Here is an 11,841-nt window from a genome sequence, read left to right on the forward strand (position 1 = left end):
TTGGTAATGTCGCAACTTGCATCTGCATCTTACCTGTATTTTAGTTTAAAAACCACCTGGGAGATTTTTAACATCATTTGATCTCAAAGTTGAAGGATGGTAAGCTTCCCAAAGATTCAATACATCATCTTGCTTGTGGCCTTGTTAGAGCTCTTTTGTAAGGAACTTTAGCCTTCATTGTTCTTTGTAACACTTGTTCTTTTGGGCATGAATTACTTTTTTGGTGTTTTTTCTACTATACCAGATACTTGCATTCAAAGGGTAATTTACTGTGACTTAAAGCCATCAAACATCATGTTGGATGAAAATGGAATCACGATGGTATGGTGATCTTTATGTTGTGACATTTCCACATCATGACTCGTGCTTTTGACCAATTTATGACGTTGAAGTTCCATATGTTTCCTTGCAGCTGTGTGATTTTGGATTAGCAAGAAAATTGAGTGATATATTAAAGACACCTTCCTCCCAGGTAGTTCACCTCTGTCTCCCCTTCTTTTTGCCCTAAAATGAACAAAGGAAATTTGATTCGTTAGCGGTTAAAATGTTCAATGCTACTTGTATTTTGAAAAGGAAGTAAGATTTTGAACCATCTTGAGTGATTTGTAGGCCATGTGTGGTGAGTTATTAAATAATGCCTTGTGTGTAGTTTTATCACCTAGCCGTTCCTGAATAGATGCATGAAATTGCCTGATGATGGATTGCTTGACGGCTTTCTTAAGTGCAAAATTGTCGTCTTTTTGGGATGATTTTGACTTGGTTGGTACTAAGAAGATAGTCATGCATGTGAATAGTGTTAAGCATACTACCTCTCTATTTTAAAAAGGTTGAGCATGTTATGAATAATTTGTGACACTCTTACAACTCTTTTTGTGACTTTTGATTCGTTTGCGATTAAAATGTTCAATGCTACTTGTATTTTGAAAAGGAAGTAAGATTTTGAACCATCTTGATTGATTTGCAGGCCATGTGTGGTGAGTTGTTGAATAATGCCTCGTGTTTGCTTTTGTCACCTAGAACTTGCCCGGTTCGTCTTGAAATGTCTGTCTTGATTGAGTTTGGTTGGAGAAATGATCTTAGGCTTTCTTTGATGTTCTTTTGAAGTCCACTTGGCCTAAAAATCCCACCTTTGCACTAAATATATCCTTAGTTGCCTCCTTTGAGCCTAATCGTTTTTATTGGAAACCATATTACAAGCCTTATCCTTTTTGAAAAAGTAACCCTCTTTTGAACCCTTCCCTCCTTGAACTTGAGGATGTGAAAGTTGAGGCTAAAAGCCTAAGTTGGGGGTGTTATGGGAAATTCACTGAAGGAATGCTTACCACATGAGGGCTTGATATAAAAAAAAGAAACAAAAAAGAAAAGAGAAATTGAAGGATGGATGGAAAGTCTTAAAGAAAAAAACTTTGAAAAAGAATGACAGAAAATGAATAAATGAGACTTGAATCCTCCAAAAGTGAAAATGGTTGCATGTGTGGCATCTAGAGTGGAAACATGAAAAGAAAAATGAAAAATAGCGTGGAATGTGCATGGGTTTGAAAAGTGAATAAAAGTGGAGAAAGTTGGAAATGATGAGTTGTTGTGTATCGTTCAAGGAGGGTGTAGTCACTTATATCTAAATAATATCCTTACCTTCCCTAAGCCTACATTACAAGCTTAACAAAGTCCTTTGAGATTTCTAACCAAATGGAGTTGAGTCATTGTTGATTGAAAATATGGGCAAGCCTATGGTGTGACATTTGTTTGCATGAGATGATTCTTTGTGAGTGTGAGTGTTGAATCTTTGTCCCTTGTCTTGTTTATATGTGTGTGAGGTTTTGGGACACTTCTTTCTTGTAAGGGCATGTAAGTTGAAAAAGTGGTGATTTTGAAAATTCCTAATTGAGTCAAGTGAGCATGTCCAAGAGTTAATGAATTGAGTCATTTCTTGAGTTTGAGTTGATGTCACTTAAATGATTCTTGATTTTTAAAACTGTTTCATAAGAATGAGAGGATTTCTTTTGTGAAAAGTTTGCATGTGGAATATTTGCTAGTTCCAACCAAAGCCATTACCTTTGTGCTTAATTGAGAGAGGGAAATTGATTTGTGGTGTGTCTTGAAATAAGAGACTCTTGTGTTTTTTATTTTCAAGTGAGCATGTCCAAGAGTTAATGAATTGAGTCATTTCTTGAGTTTGAGTTGATGTCACTTAAATGATTCTTGATTTTTAAAACTGTTTCATAAGAATGAGAGGATTTCTTTTGTGAAAAGTTTGCATGTGGAATATTTGCTAGTACCAACCAAAGCCATTACCTTTGTGCTTAATTGAGAGAGGGAAATTGATTTGTGGTGTGTCTTGAAATAAGAGCCTCTTGTGTTTTTTATTTTCTTTACTTTGAGGACAAACAAAGTTTCTAAGTTGGGGGTGATGATGAGTGGTGGATTTCACCTCATTTGGGGATTTTTTTCGTAGTTATTTTGGCTTGAATGGTGGATTTCACCTCATTTGAGGCTCTTTTCGTAGTTATTTTTGGCTTGCTTTAGTTTTGAATTGATGCTTTTAATGTGGTTTTTTTTTTCTTCATATTTGCATGAAAATGAAATGGAGAGTTGATTTAGGATATTTGAAGAAACCAAGTGCACTTGAGGCAAAAAGAGGTCAAGAGATTTCTGGCAGGGAAAGGGAATAATTTACTGTGACTTAAAGCCATCAAGCGTCCTGTTGGATGAAAGTGGAATGGCGAAGGTATGGTGATCTTTATGTTGCGACTTTTCCACATCATGGGTGTGCTTTTGACCAATTATATGACGTTGAAGTTCCATTTGTTTCCTGGCAGCTGTGTGATTTTGGATTGGCAAGAAAATTGAGTGATATATTAAAGACACCTTCCTCCCAGGTAGTTCACCTCTCTCTCCCCTCCTTTTTGCCCTAAAATGAACAAAGGAAAAGTTAAATTGGTGGCATAACTGTTTGGAAGTTCACTAAAGGTGAACTGTTTGGAAGTGCTTTTGACCAATTATGGCGTTGAAGTTCAATCATGTCTTTTTCCTCTTCCTGTTCTTATAAAAATAAGATTTCTCTGATATCTCAAAACCATCTACGAACCTTTCAGATATTCTTTGGCATCCATCTGATCTCTCAGTCCGACCTGTAATGCCTAGGAGAAAATCAAATAAAGGTTCAGATGCAATTCCTTCACTTTCAATTGATGCACCTCAACTGTCCGATTTTTTCAAAATGTCAAAGGAGCAATTAGACTCTTTTAATAGTAGAATCATCAGTATTGTTAGTGGAATACCCCCTCAGGGGAGAAGCAAAATGTGATCAGATACCTTGAGCTTTTGAGTACCAATGCTGATGCAGCCAACATCTTGACCGATGGGTCTATTGTGTTGGTTCTAGTCAAAATGCTTCGTCACTCCAAGGTTTCTCTGTTGCGTAGTCAACTTGCTTCACTTATTGGCTTGTTGATTTGTAACTGTACTTTTATTGGGGATGAGGTGGCAAATTCTGGAATATTAGGTGCACTAACTTGATGCTTGTGACTATTGTAGTTATGAGATTATTGGAAATTATATGAGTCGTAAAACAGGCTTTCTATTCTGTGGCATAAATTTCTAGTCTCGTGAACAAATGATCAAGAACCCCAACCTGTTTTCTCAAAATCTATTTCTTTCAGTTTCCTTTATGCATGTACTTATTCTTCTATTGGCTACATTTGCTGCAGCTCAGAATTCTTCGTTCTCTAGATCATGCAAATGTATTGAAGTTCTACTCCTGGTGAGATTTGCATGTAACTCCTTTCTTTTTCTTCAATTTCGTTTCTATGGTAAAGGTCCTTTTGGCGTTTAATAAGAAGATTTCTCTGACTTATTTTCTAATTCAACCGATCCATAAGTATGGAACATCTGCACACCTGTGGTTGGTTTTAGAATATTGTGTTGGAGGAGATTTCATGAGCTTGTTGCAGCAGGTAAACACTGGCAGGTCTGCTATATTATAAAAACATTTCATTGTTCCAGTGGTATAACTGCTGTGTTGGCATATAGGATGCCTTATGCTGACATTAGACACGAACATCCAAAATTTGTGACAACACCCTAATTCTTCTTTGTCTTTGTTTTAGTAGAGGCGTGGGATATTGAGGTTTCATGGTAAATTTGTTGCATGCCTACATTGGGATTTCCCAAACAGGCACTAAGGACATCGGTGTCATGTGCGATTGAATACTTAATTAGAGATGATTGTTTGTAGTCTCACAAAATACAAATATAGGTTCTCACTCTTTGGATTAACTTGTTTCTTGTGCCAGCAAAATGATGTGAAAGAAATAGGTTTCTTTTTTGATTTGTATATAAAGAGTGGTCAAAATGACCATAGTTTACTGTAGTTGGTAATGTCACAACTTGCATCTTCATCATCTTACCTGTATTTTAGTTTAAACCACACTTGGGAGATTTTAACATCATTTAATCTCTGAGTTAAAGGATGGTAAGCTTCCCGATGATTCAATACATGATCGAGCTCGTGGCCTTGTTAGAGCTCTTCTATAATAAGTATCTTTTGCCTTCATTGTTCTTTTGGTAACACTTGTTTTGGGCATGAATTACTTTTTGTTTTTTTGTCTACTATGCCAGATACTTGCATTCAAAGGGAATAATTAATTGTGACTTAAAGCCATCAAACATCTTGTTGGATTTAAATAGAATCAGGAAGGTATGGTGATCTTTATATTGTGACTTTTCCACGTCATGACGAGTGCTTTTGACCAATTATATGTCGTTGAAGTTCCAATTGTTTTCTGGAAGCTGTGTGATTTTGGATTAGCAAGAAAATTGAGGGGTATGTTAAAGACACCTTCCTCCCAGGTAGTTCACCTCTCTCTCCCCTCCTTCTTGCCCTAAGATGAACAGAGGATAAGTTAAATTGGTGGCAGCTGTTTGGAAGTTCACTAAAGGTAAACTGTTTGGAAGTGCTTTTGACCAATTATATGACGTTGAAGTTTCAATCATGCTTCCTTTTCCTCTTCCAGTTCTTATAAAAATAAGGTTTCTCTGATATCTCAAAACCATCTACGAACCTTTCAGATATTCTTTGGCATCCATCTGATCTGTCAGTCAGATCTGTAATGCCTAGCTGAAAATCAGATAGTGGTTCAGATGCAATTCCTTCACTTTCATTTGATGCACCTCAACTGTCTGATTTTGTCAAAATGTCAGAGGAGCAATTAGACTCTTTTAATAGTTGAATCATCAGTATTGTTAGTGGGAATACTCCCTCAGGCGAGAAGCAAAATGTGATCAGATACTTTGAGCTTTTGAGCAGCAATGCTGATGCAGCCAACATCTTGACCAATGGGTCATTGTGTTGGTTCTAGTCAAAATGCTTCGTCACTCCAAGGTTTCTCTGTTGCGTACTCAACTTGCTTCACTTATTGTCTTGTTGATTTGTCACTTTACTTTTATTAGGGATGAGCTGGAAAATTCTGGAATATTAGGTGTACTAACTGATGGATTGAGAGACAGGCAAGAGAAAGTGAGAAGGTTTTCCATGGCTGCATTGGGCGAATTACTATTTTATATATCTACTCAAGATGAGCATGCTCGGAATAGTAAACCAATGGAATCTCCATTGAAGGACAACAGACCCTCATCCTGTTGGCAGGTATCTTTGTTGCTGTAACTTCTTATTGGTGCAGCTTGTCAAGTTTATTACTCCCTCCATTTTAACTTGTCTTGTTTTGACTTGGCATAGAGTTTAAGAGAGTAAAGAAAACTTTTGATTGTGAACTTAAATTAAAGACATGTTAGAATGTACCAAATGTTCTTAAATCTCATGGTCTTAAACATGTCATGTGGAAAGATGAAATTAAAGAATTTCCAAAAAAGAGAAGACACATTGTTTTTTAAACAGACAAAAAAGGAAAGGAGGACAAACAATTTGAAACAGAGGGAGTGCTATATTTATTAAAATTCCTCTCCACAATATCTTACTAAGCTATATTGCAATGAGGTTTTAAGTATTAAGTTTTCTATGAGCAATCACTTAAAAGCATAGACACTGTCAGAAACACAATTCATGCACCAATGCAGCTCTTATGAGAAGTAATGCAGGTTGTCACTTGGATATAAAAGGTGTACTTATTAATGAGCTAAAAACCATTTATCTTTTAATTAGTCATAATTATACAGTCATGTATACTCTCGGACAGGCAAGTGTATATAATGATTATCTTGTAGTAAATCATGTCCTAGAAATCTGCACGGGACAAATTTCTAACATGACAAATAAGATGGATGACAAATGATAACTTGGCATAGACTTCAATTTATCCCTGTTAGCTATCTGTCCCACATCACAAAATATTGTAGAATATACATACAAGATTCTACAAATTTTTCTCTGTATTTTACTGGATGAACTAATAAGCTTGCAATTCCCTTGTAGTGCAACACTATATAGCAGTAAAATGAACAAGTGTGTTAAGATATTTCTCTTCGGGTTGTGGAAAAAATAAGATATTGCAAAGCCTCACATTCTATCTTAACATTCCTTTCTGAAAATGTTAATGTTGTAGGTTACAAGTCCAATAATTTCATTAGTTTCATCACTTTTACGAAACGGAGAGGATGATATTATTATACTTTATGCTCTGAGGACAATTGGAAATATCTCCAGTCAAGGTGGGTACTGGTCAGCTCCATTCACCAGCGAAGATGCCATTACTAACCTCTGCTACATATTTAGGGCTTCTGGAAAGCAGGAGAGCATGAGGCTGACAGCAGGGTCTTGCTTGGCTCATCTTGTTCGTTTTAGCCCTTCTAGTATTCAACGAGTCATGGAAAAACTTTCATTCAAGGATGTGATTTCAAGTCTGGTCAAGTGTAATTCAAGTGAGTAAAAAATTTGCTTAAACATTATGAACATGACCCTCCTTGAAAGTCATACACTTCCAAGTGTTGGAAGGTACCTTCTTGCCTTGGTCGAAGACAAGAATCTTGTTCTGAATCTGTTGACTCTAATAGAGTAGGGAAGTGATGTTTTGATTGGAAAGGCACTCATATTTGTGGATCTACTTTGTATGAATGGGAAGAGGTGGCTGCCACTAGTTTTTTGCAATGCTAAATTGCTCTCGACCGTTGATAGGTTGGTTAAGGAGAAGAATGACTTTGTGATGCAGTGTTTAGATGCCCTTGGGATGGTTGTCACATCAACTGTACCAAGTTTGCTTGAGTGTATATCTGGGTAGATTCATCAACTGAAGGGTGATAAACGCCTTGGGCAGATAATTAGCGTCACAAGTCGAAATTCTTCTGAGAATAGTATGCATTTATTTCCTGTTGTTCTCCATCTTCTTGAGTGCCCCTTCACTGAAAAGATGGGTTACTAGTCATCAGGTTATGCAACAGTTGGCAAATCTGCTTAAACTGGTGGAGTTTCCTTTCCAGGTAATCTGATGATATCCTTATTACATTTTCTAATAGAAACATAATTTATCATGAAGTTCAAGAATTCTTTTTGTTGTTGTTGATAAAGTTAATGAAAGTATAAAAAATCAGTTCATTGACACTATATCTGAAAATCTTTAGTTATGTGTAGCGAACGTAAATAATGACTGATGCCTTGTTTCTCTTTGAACATGTCAAGTGTCATTATGATAATTTGCTTATAATTTTCCTACTTAACCAGCTTGGCGAAGGAGGTGTACTTCATTACAAAATGTTGAGGTGCAAGGTTAGCGTCATTCGATTGTTGACTTTATTCGAGAGGAATCAAAACAATGGATCTTCACTTTGAAAAACAACAAGTTTAATTTTATTTGGTTTTTTTTGGTGGTGAAATTTGTTGTCCCACCACTCATTCTAGAAACATATGTGCCATCTTGCACCTTCGATAATCTAATATTCTTGACCCTATAGATTTTCATAATTATGGCATGCATACTGCTGCTTCTTCATCTTTATATTCGTAAAATTCTGGACATCACAGTGTTCTAACTAAATTATTTCAATATCTTGCAAGAGAATGCACAAACATTTGCTGAATATTTATCTTCGCATCCACAAGTGAAGAAGGTCAATTATGCAGGTCTTGCTGACCATCCAGGGAGGTCTTTGCACTTCTCTTAGGTATTCAAACAAGTGATTTTTTTGGGACTTTGAACTTAAGGCGCTATGGTTGTCGGTATCCTGCCACCATTGAAGCTCTTCCTTGAAACTTACTGTTTAAATGTTGATCAGTTTGCAGGCTATGGGTGCAGGATCAGTGCTGAGTTGTTCTAACAGGTTCTTTGGCACTGTTTAAGCATGTTGCTGAGGCTACCAAGTACTTAAGCATTACAGGCAGTTTGGTTAGTTACATCTTATGCTCAACTGCTATTTTCTAAGATCATTTTTTCCTATCAAACTACTTCCTAATATGCCTTCTCAATCTTTTCCCTGTTTATTGCAGTAAATGTGCAACTATTCTTTTGCTTTGGTAAGACAAACCATATATATAGTGGACGAAAATCAGATCTAAGTATGAAAACAATGTTTCTTTTTGAATACCACATCTAATAGCAAACCTTAAGAGTGAGCAATGCCTAAAGAGATGGCAGCATAGGCAATCTGCCTTAACACTAGCGTAATCAAGGATAGCGGAAAACGGAACTACCAATAAGAAATATTGGCAAAATAGCTAGACATGGTGCCTCTTACTCCTACCAACTAGACGAGGAGATAGTGTGTTGGACTGTTGTTTCATATCTAACTCAACTAAAGCATATTTGTGTCACGACCCGACTTCCCTAGTCACGATGGCACCTACTATAACCCACTAGTAGGTAAGCCAACCCGTACCCAGAACGACAAGTAACGCAGCACTCCTCCGCGAACGCGGAGTAGACAGTGATGGCATGACCAAAATAGTAGCTTCACACAGCTTAGCTCAGACCTTCTTTTGATGATTTCTTTGGCTTAAATACTAATACATTGTTCTAAGTGTCCTCAATAACTTTTGACATGTTGGCTTCATTTGTAGGTGTTTTGAACTAAAAATGGCTTACGAAACCAAAGAGAATGATTAAGAAATGGCTCCAAACATTGAGGAAAAGTATTGATGAGAGCAGGTTCCTTTAGGTAAAATGTGCCTGAAAATATGATAAGTACTTGGCCCGAAGTGAGGACATTGTCTCATTTTCTGTTTTGGATAGCCTCCCTTGTAGTGATTTTGTTGATATTTCTGTATACTGTGAGTGTGCCCTTGTCGGGCGAACTTTTCTTTCTTTGTTATGGATTGGTATTCCCTTGTCGGACTTTGATATTGTGGATGTTTTTGTTGATATTTTGTTGGATTGGTCTATTTTAGTTTTTGATTTGTAGTTTGTATCTTCTTTGTTTTTGTTTTGATAATAACATTTGGATTGACGATGCCCGATGATGGATAGAGGGTGACGACTTTCTTTAAGGGTAAATTGTTGATTCCTTGTGAGTGTTCGATTGGCGTTGATTGTGGCGTAGTCTGAGTAGCCGTTCCTAATTAAATGCATGAAGTACTTCTTGTTGTTGATTAAGTTAATTAAAGTTTAAGAAATCAGTTCATTGACACTATATTTGAAAATCTTTAGTTAGTTATGTATAGCGTATTGAGCGTAAATAATGACTGATGCCTTGTTTCTCCTTTGAACATGTCAAGTGTCCTGGTAATTTGCTTATAATTTTCCTACTTAAGCAGTTTGGCGAAGGAGGTGTACTTCCTACAAAATGTTGAAGGTGCAGGTTTAACGTCATTCGATTATTTGACTTTGTTTGAGAGGAATCAAAACAATGGCTCTTCACGTTGAAAAACAACAAGTTTAAATTTATTTGCTTTTTTTGTGGTGAAATTAGTTGTCCCACCACTCGTTCTAGAAACATACGTGCCTTCTTGCGCCTTTGTTAATCTATTATTCTTGACCCTATAGACATTCATTATTATGGCATGCATACTGTTGCATCTTCATCTTTGTATTCGTAAAATTCTGGCACATCACAGTCTTCTAACTAAATTATTTCAATATCTTGTAGGAGAATGCACAAGAAATTGCTGAATAATTATCTTCCCATCAACAAGTAAAGAAGGTCAATTATGCAGGTCTTCCTAACCATCCAGGGATGTCTTTACACTTCTCTTAAGTATTCAAACAAGTGATTTTTTTTTGGGACTCTGAACTAAGGTGCTATAGTTGTCAGTATCCTGCCACCATGAAGCTCTTATTTGAAACTTGGTGTTTAAATGTTGATCAATTTGCAGGCTATGGGTGCAGTATAGGTGTTGATTTTTCTTCTTTGGCACTCTTTAAGCATGTTGCTGAGGCTACCAAGTACTTCAGCATTACAATCGGTTTTGGTTAGTTTCATCTTATACCTCAATTGCTATTTTCTAAGATCATTTTTTCCTATCAAACTACTTCCTAATATGCGTTCTCAATCTTTTCCCTGTGAATTATAGTAAACGTGCAACTGGTAAGACATAAACCATATTATATAGTGGACAAAACCATATAAATATTAAAACAATGTTGCTTTTTGAACACCACATCTAATAGCAAACCTTAAGAATGAGCAATGCCTAAATAGATGGAAGCATAGACAATCTGCATTGACACTAGCATAATCAAGGATAGGGCAAACTGAACTACCAATAAGAAGTATAGGCAAAATAACCTAGACATGGAGCCTCTTACTCTAAATCGTATAGCTAGACGAGAAGATAGTGTGTTGGACTGTTTCATATCCAACTCAACTAAAGTATATTTGTGTCACGACCCAACTTCCCAAGTCACGATGGCACCTACTATAACCCACTAGTAGGTAAGACAACTGTTGCGCCGAATCGCACACACAAGTGTACGTGGTCGTGCAAGTATTCAAGTGACTAGTTTTAAGAGTCGGGTATCTTACCCATAGGGACTCGAGATTAGATTAATTCAATTTTTCCAATACTTTCAATTTGAAACAAGTGTTATCAAGAATAGTGAATTGGATTTTCATATTATTTATATTCTAATTAGAAGCTTAACACACCTACGATAATTGGCAGCCTAACTACATCGTAGAGCGGGGATAGGCTGAACCAATTACCGAGCATTCATTATGATTTCGTCCTGTCTACTAATCGAGCAAGGTTCCTAGGTATATCCCTATCCTAAATACAAATCAACTCTAAATCTAAGAGTAAATCATACTCTTTTTGCCTCACGTTCTATCCTTTTATCCTTCTCCGGAGTTCAATTCAGACAAGATATTTATTCCTTTGGTGATCAAGCATGAAATACTAAAACAAGAGCAAAAGATTGATTCATGTGATAATTAAATTTGACCCATTAAACTCAATAAAACACTATCATCAAGTACCTACTCATATCAAGATTCCCAATTACGCAATGTTTAAATAACATAAAGAGATTCAATAGAGAATAGTTTAGTAATGAACCCTAAAATGCAGATGAAAAAGCTCCCTAAGTCGTCGATCTTCAAAACTCAGAAAAAAATAAAACAAAAAAATATGATAAGTCTATTTATATTTAATCAAAATCGGCCAAATCTGGCAACAATGTCCGCGACGTGAAGAGCCTTCAAGAATCCCAATCCTAGCAAACATCTCTTCTCCGCGACGTGTGCACAATACGAAGTGTTCTGTCTCCAACTCCAATGCACAAACAAATAATAAATTCCTTCTCCACGACACGGAGGGGATACATATATGCCTTGTTCTTCATTTTTCGTTCTACTTTCTTGTTGCTCTTTTAGTTGGCATGTTTCAGCGCTCGTTTCTTCATTTAACCTCACCTACACAACTAATCATGTTATTTAGTCTAAATGACTTGGCCAAAATGTGGT

At 36.4% G+C, this 11,841-nt stretch overlaps 2 long non-coding RNA genes and 1 pseudogene across 3 annotated transcripts; all 3 read left to right on the plus strand.

Moving 5' to 3' along the window:
* Positions 1 to 410: 410 nt before the first annotated feature.
* LOC125865552 (uncharacterized) lies at positions 411 to 4,526 on the plus strand. 2 transcript variants are annotated; one of them, XR_007446361.1, is made up of 5 exons: positions 421 to 472; positions 2,599 to 2,725; positions 2,817 to 2,876; positions 3,093 to 3,158; positions 3,708 to 4,526. It is a non-coding gene; the product is annotated as an uncharacterized LOC125865552 (long non-coding RNA). The 2 variants fall into 2 exon arrangements; XR_007446360.1 differs by lacking the exons at positions 2,599 to 2,725; positions 2,817 to 2,876 and having other exon boundaries at positions 411 to 472.
* A 205-nt stretch (positions 4,527 to 4,731) lies between these two features.
* On the plus strand, positions 4,732 to 7,437 carry LOC125863732 (serine/threonine-protein kinase RUNKEL-like; annotated as a pseudogene).
* Positions 7,438 to 7,724: 287 nt separating this feature from the next.
* LOC125865551 (uncharacterized) lies at positions 7,725 to 9,083 on the plus strand. The gene is made up of 3 exons (XR_007446359.1): positions 7,725 to 8,109; positions 8,221 to 8,330; positions 9,002 to 9,083. It is a non-coding gene; the product is annotated as an uncharacterized LOC125865551 (long non-coding RNA).
* Positions 9,084 to 11,841: the final 2,758 nt, after the last annotated feature.

Source organism: Solanum stenotomum, chromosome 5, assembly GCF_019186545.1.
Source record: "Solanum stenotomum isolate F172 chromosome 5, ASM1918654v1, whole genome shotgun sequence".
NCBI classification, from domain to species: domain Eukaryota; kingdom Viridiplantae; phylum Streptophyta; class Magnoliopsida; order Solanales; family Solanaceae; genus Solanum; species Solanum stenotomum.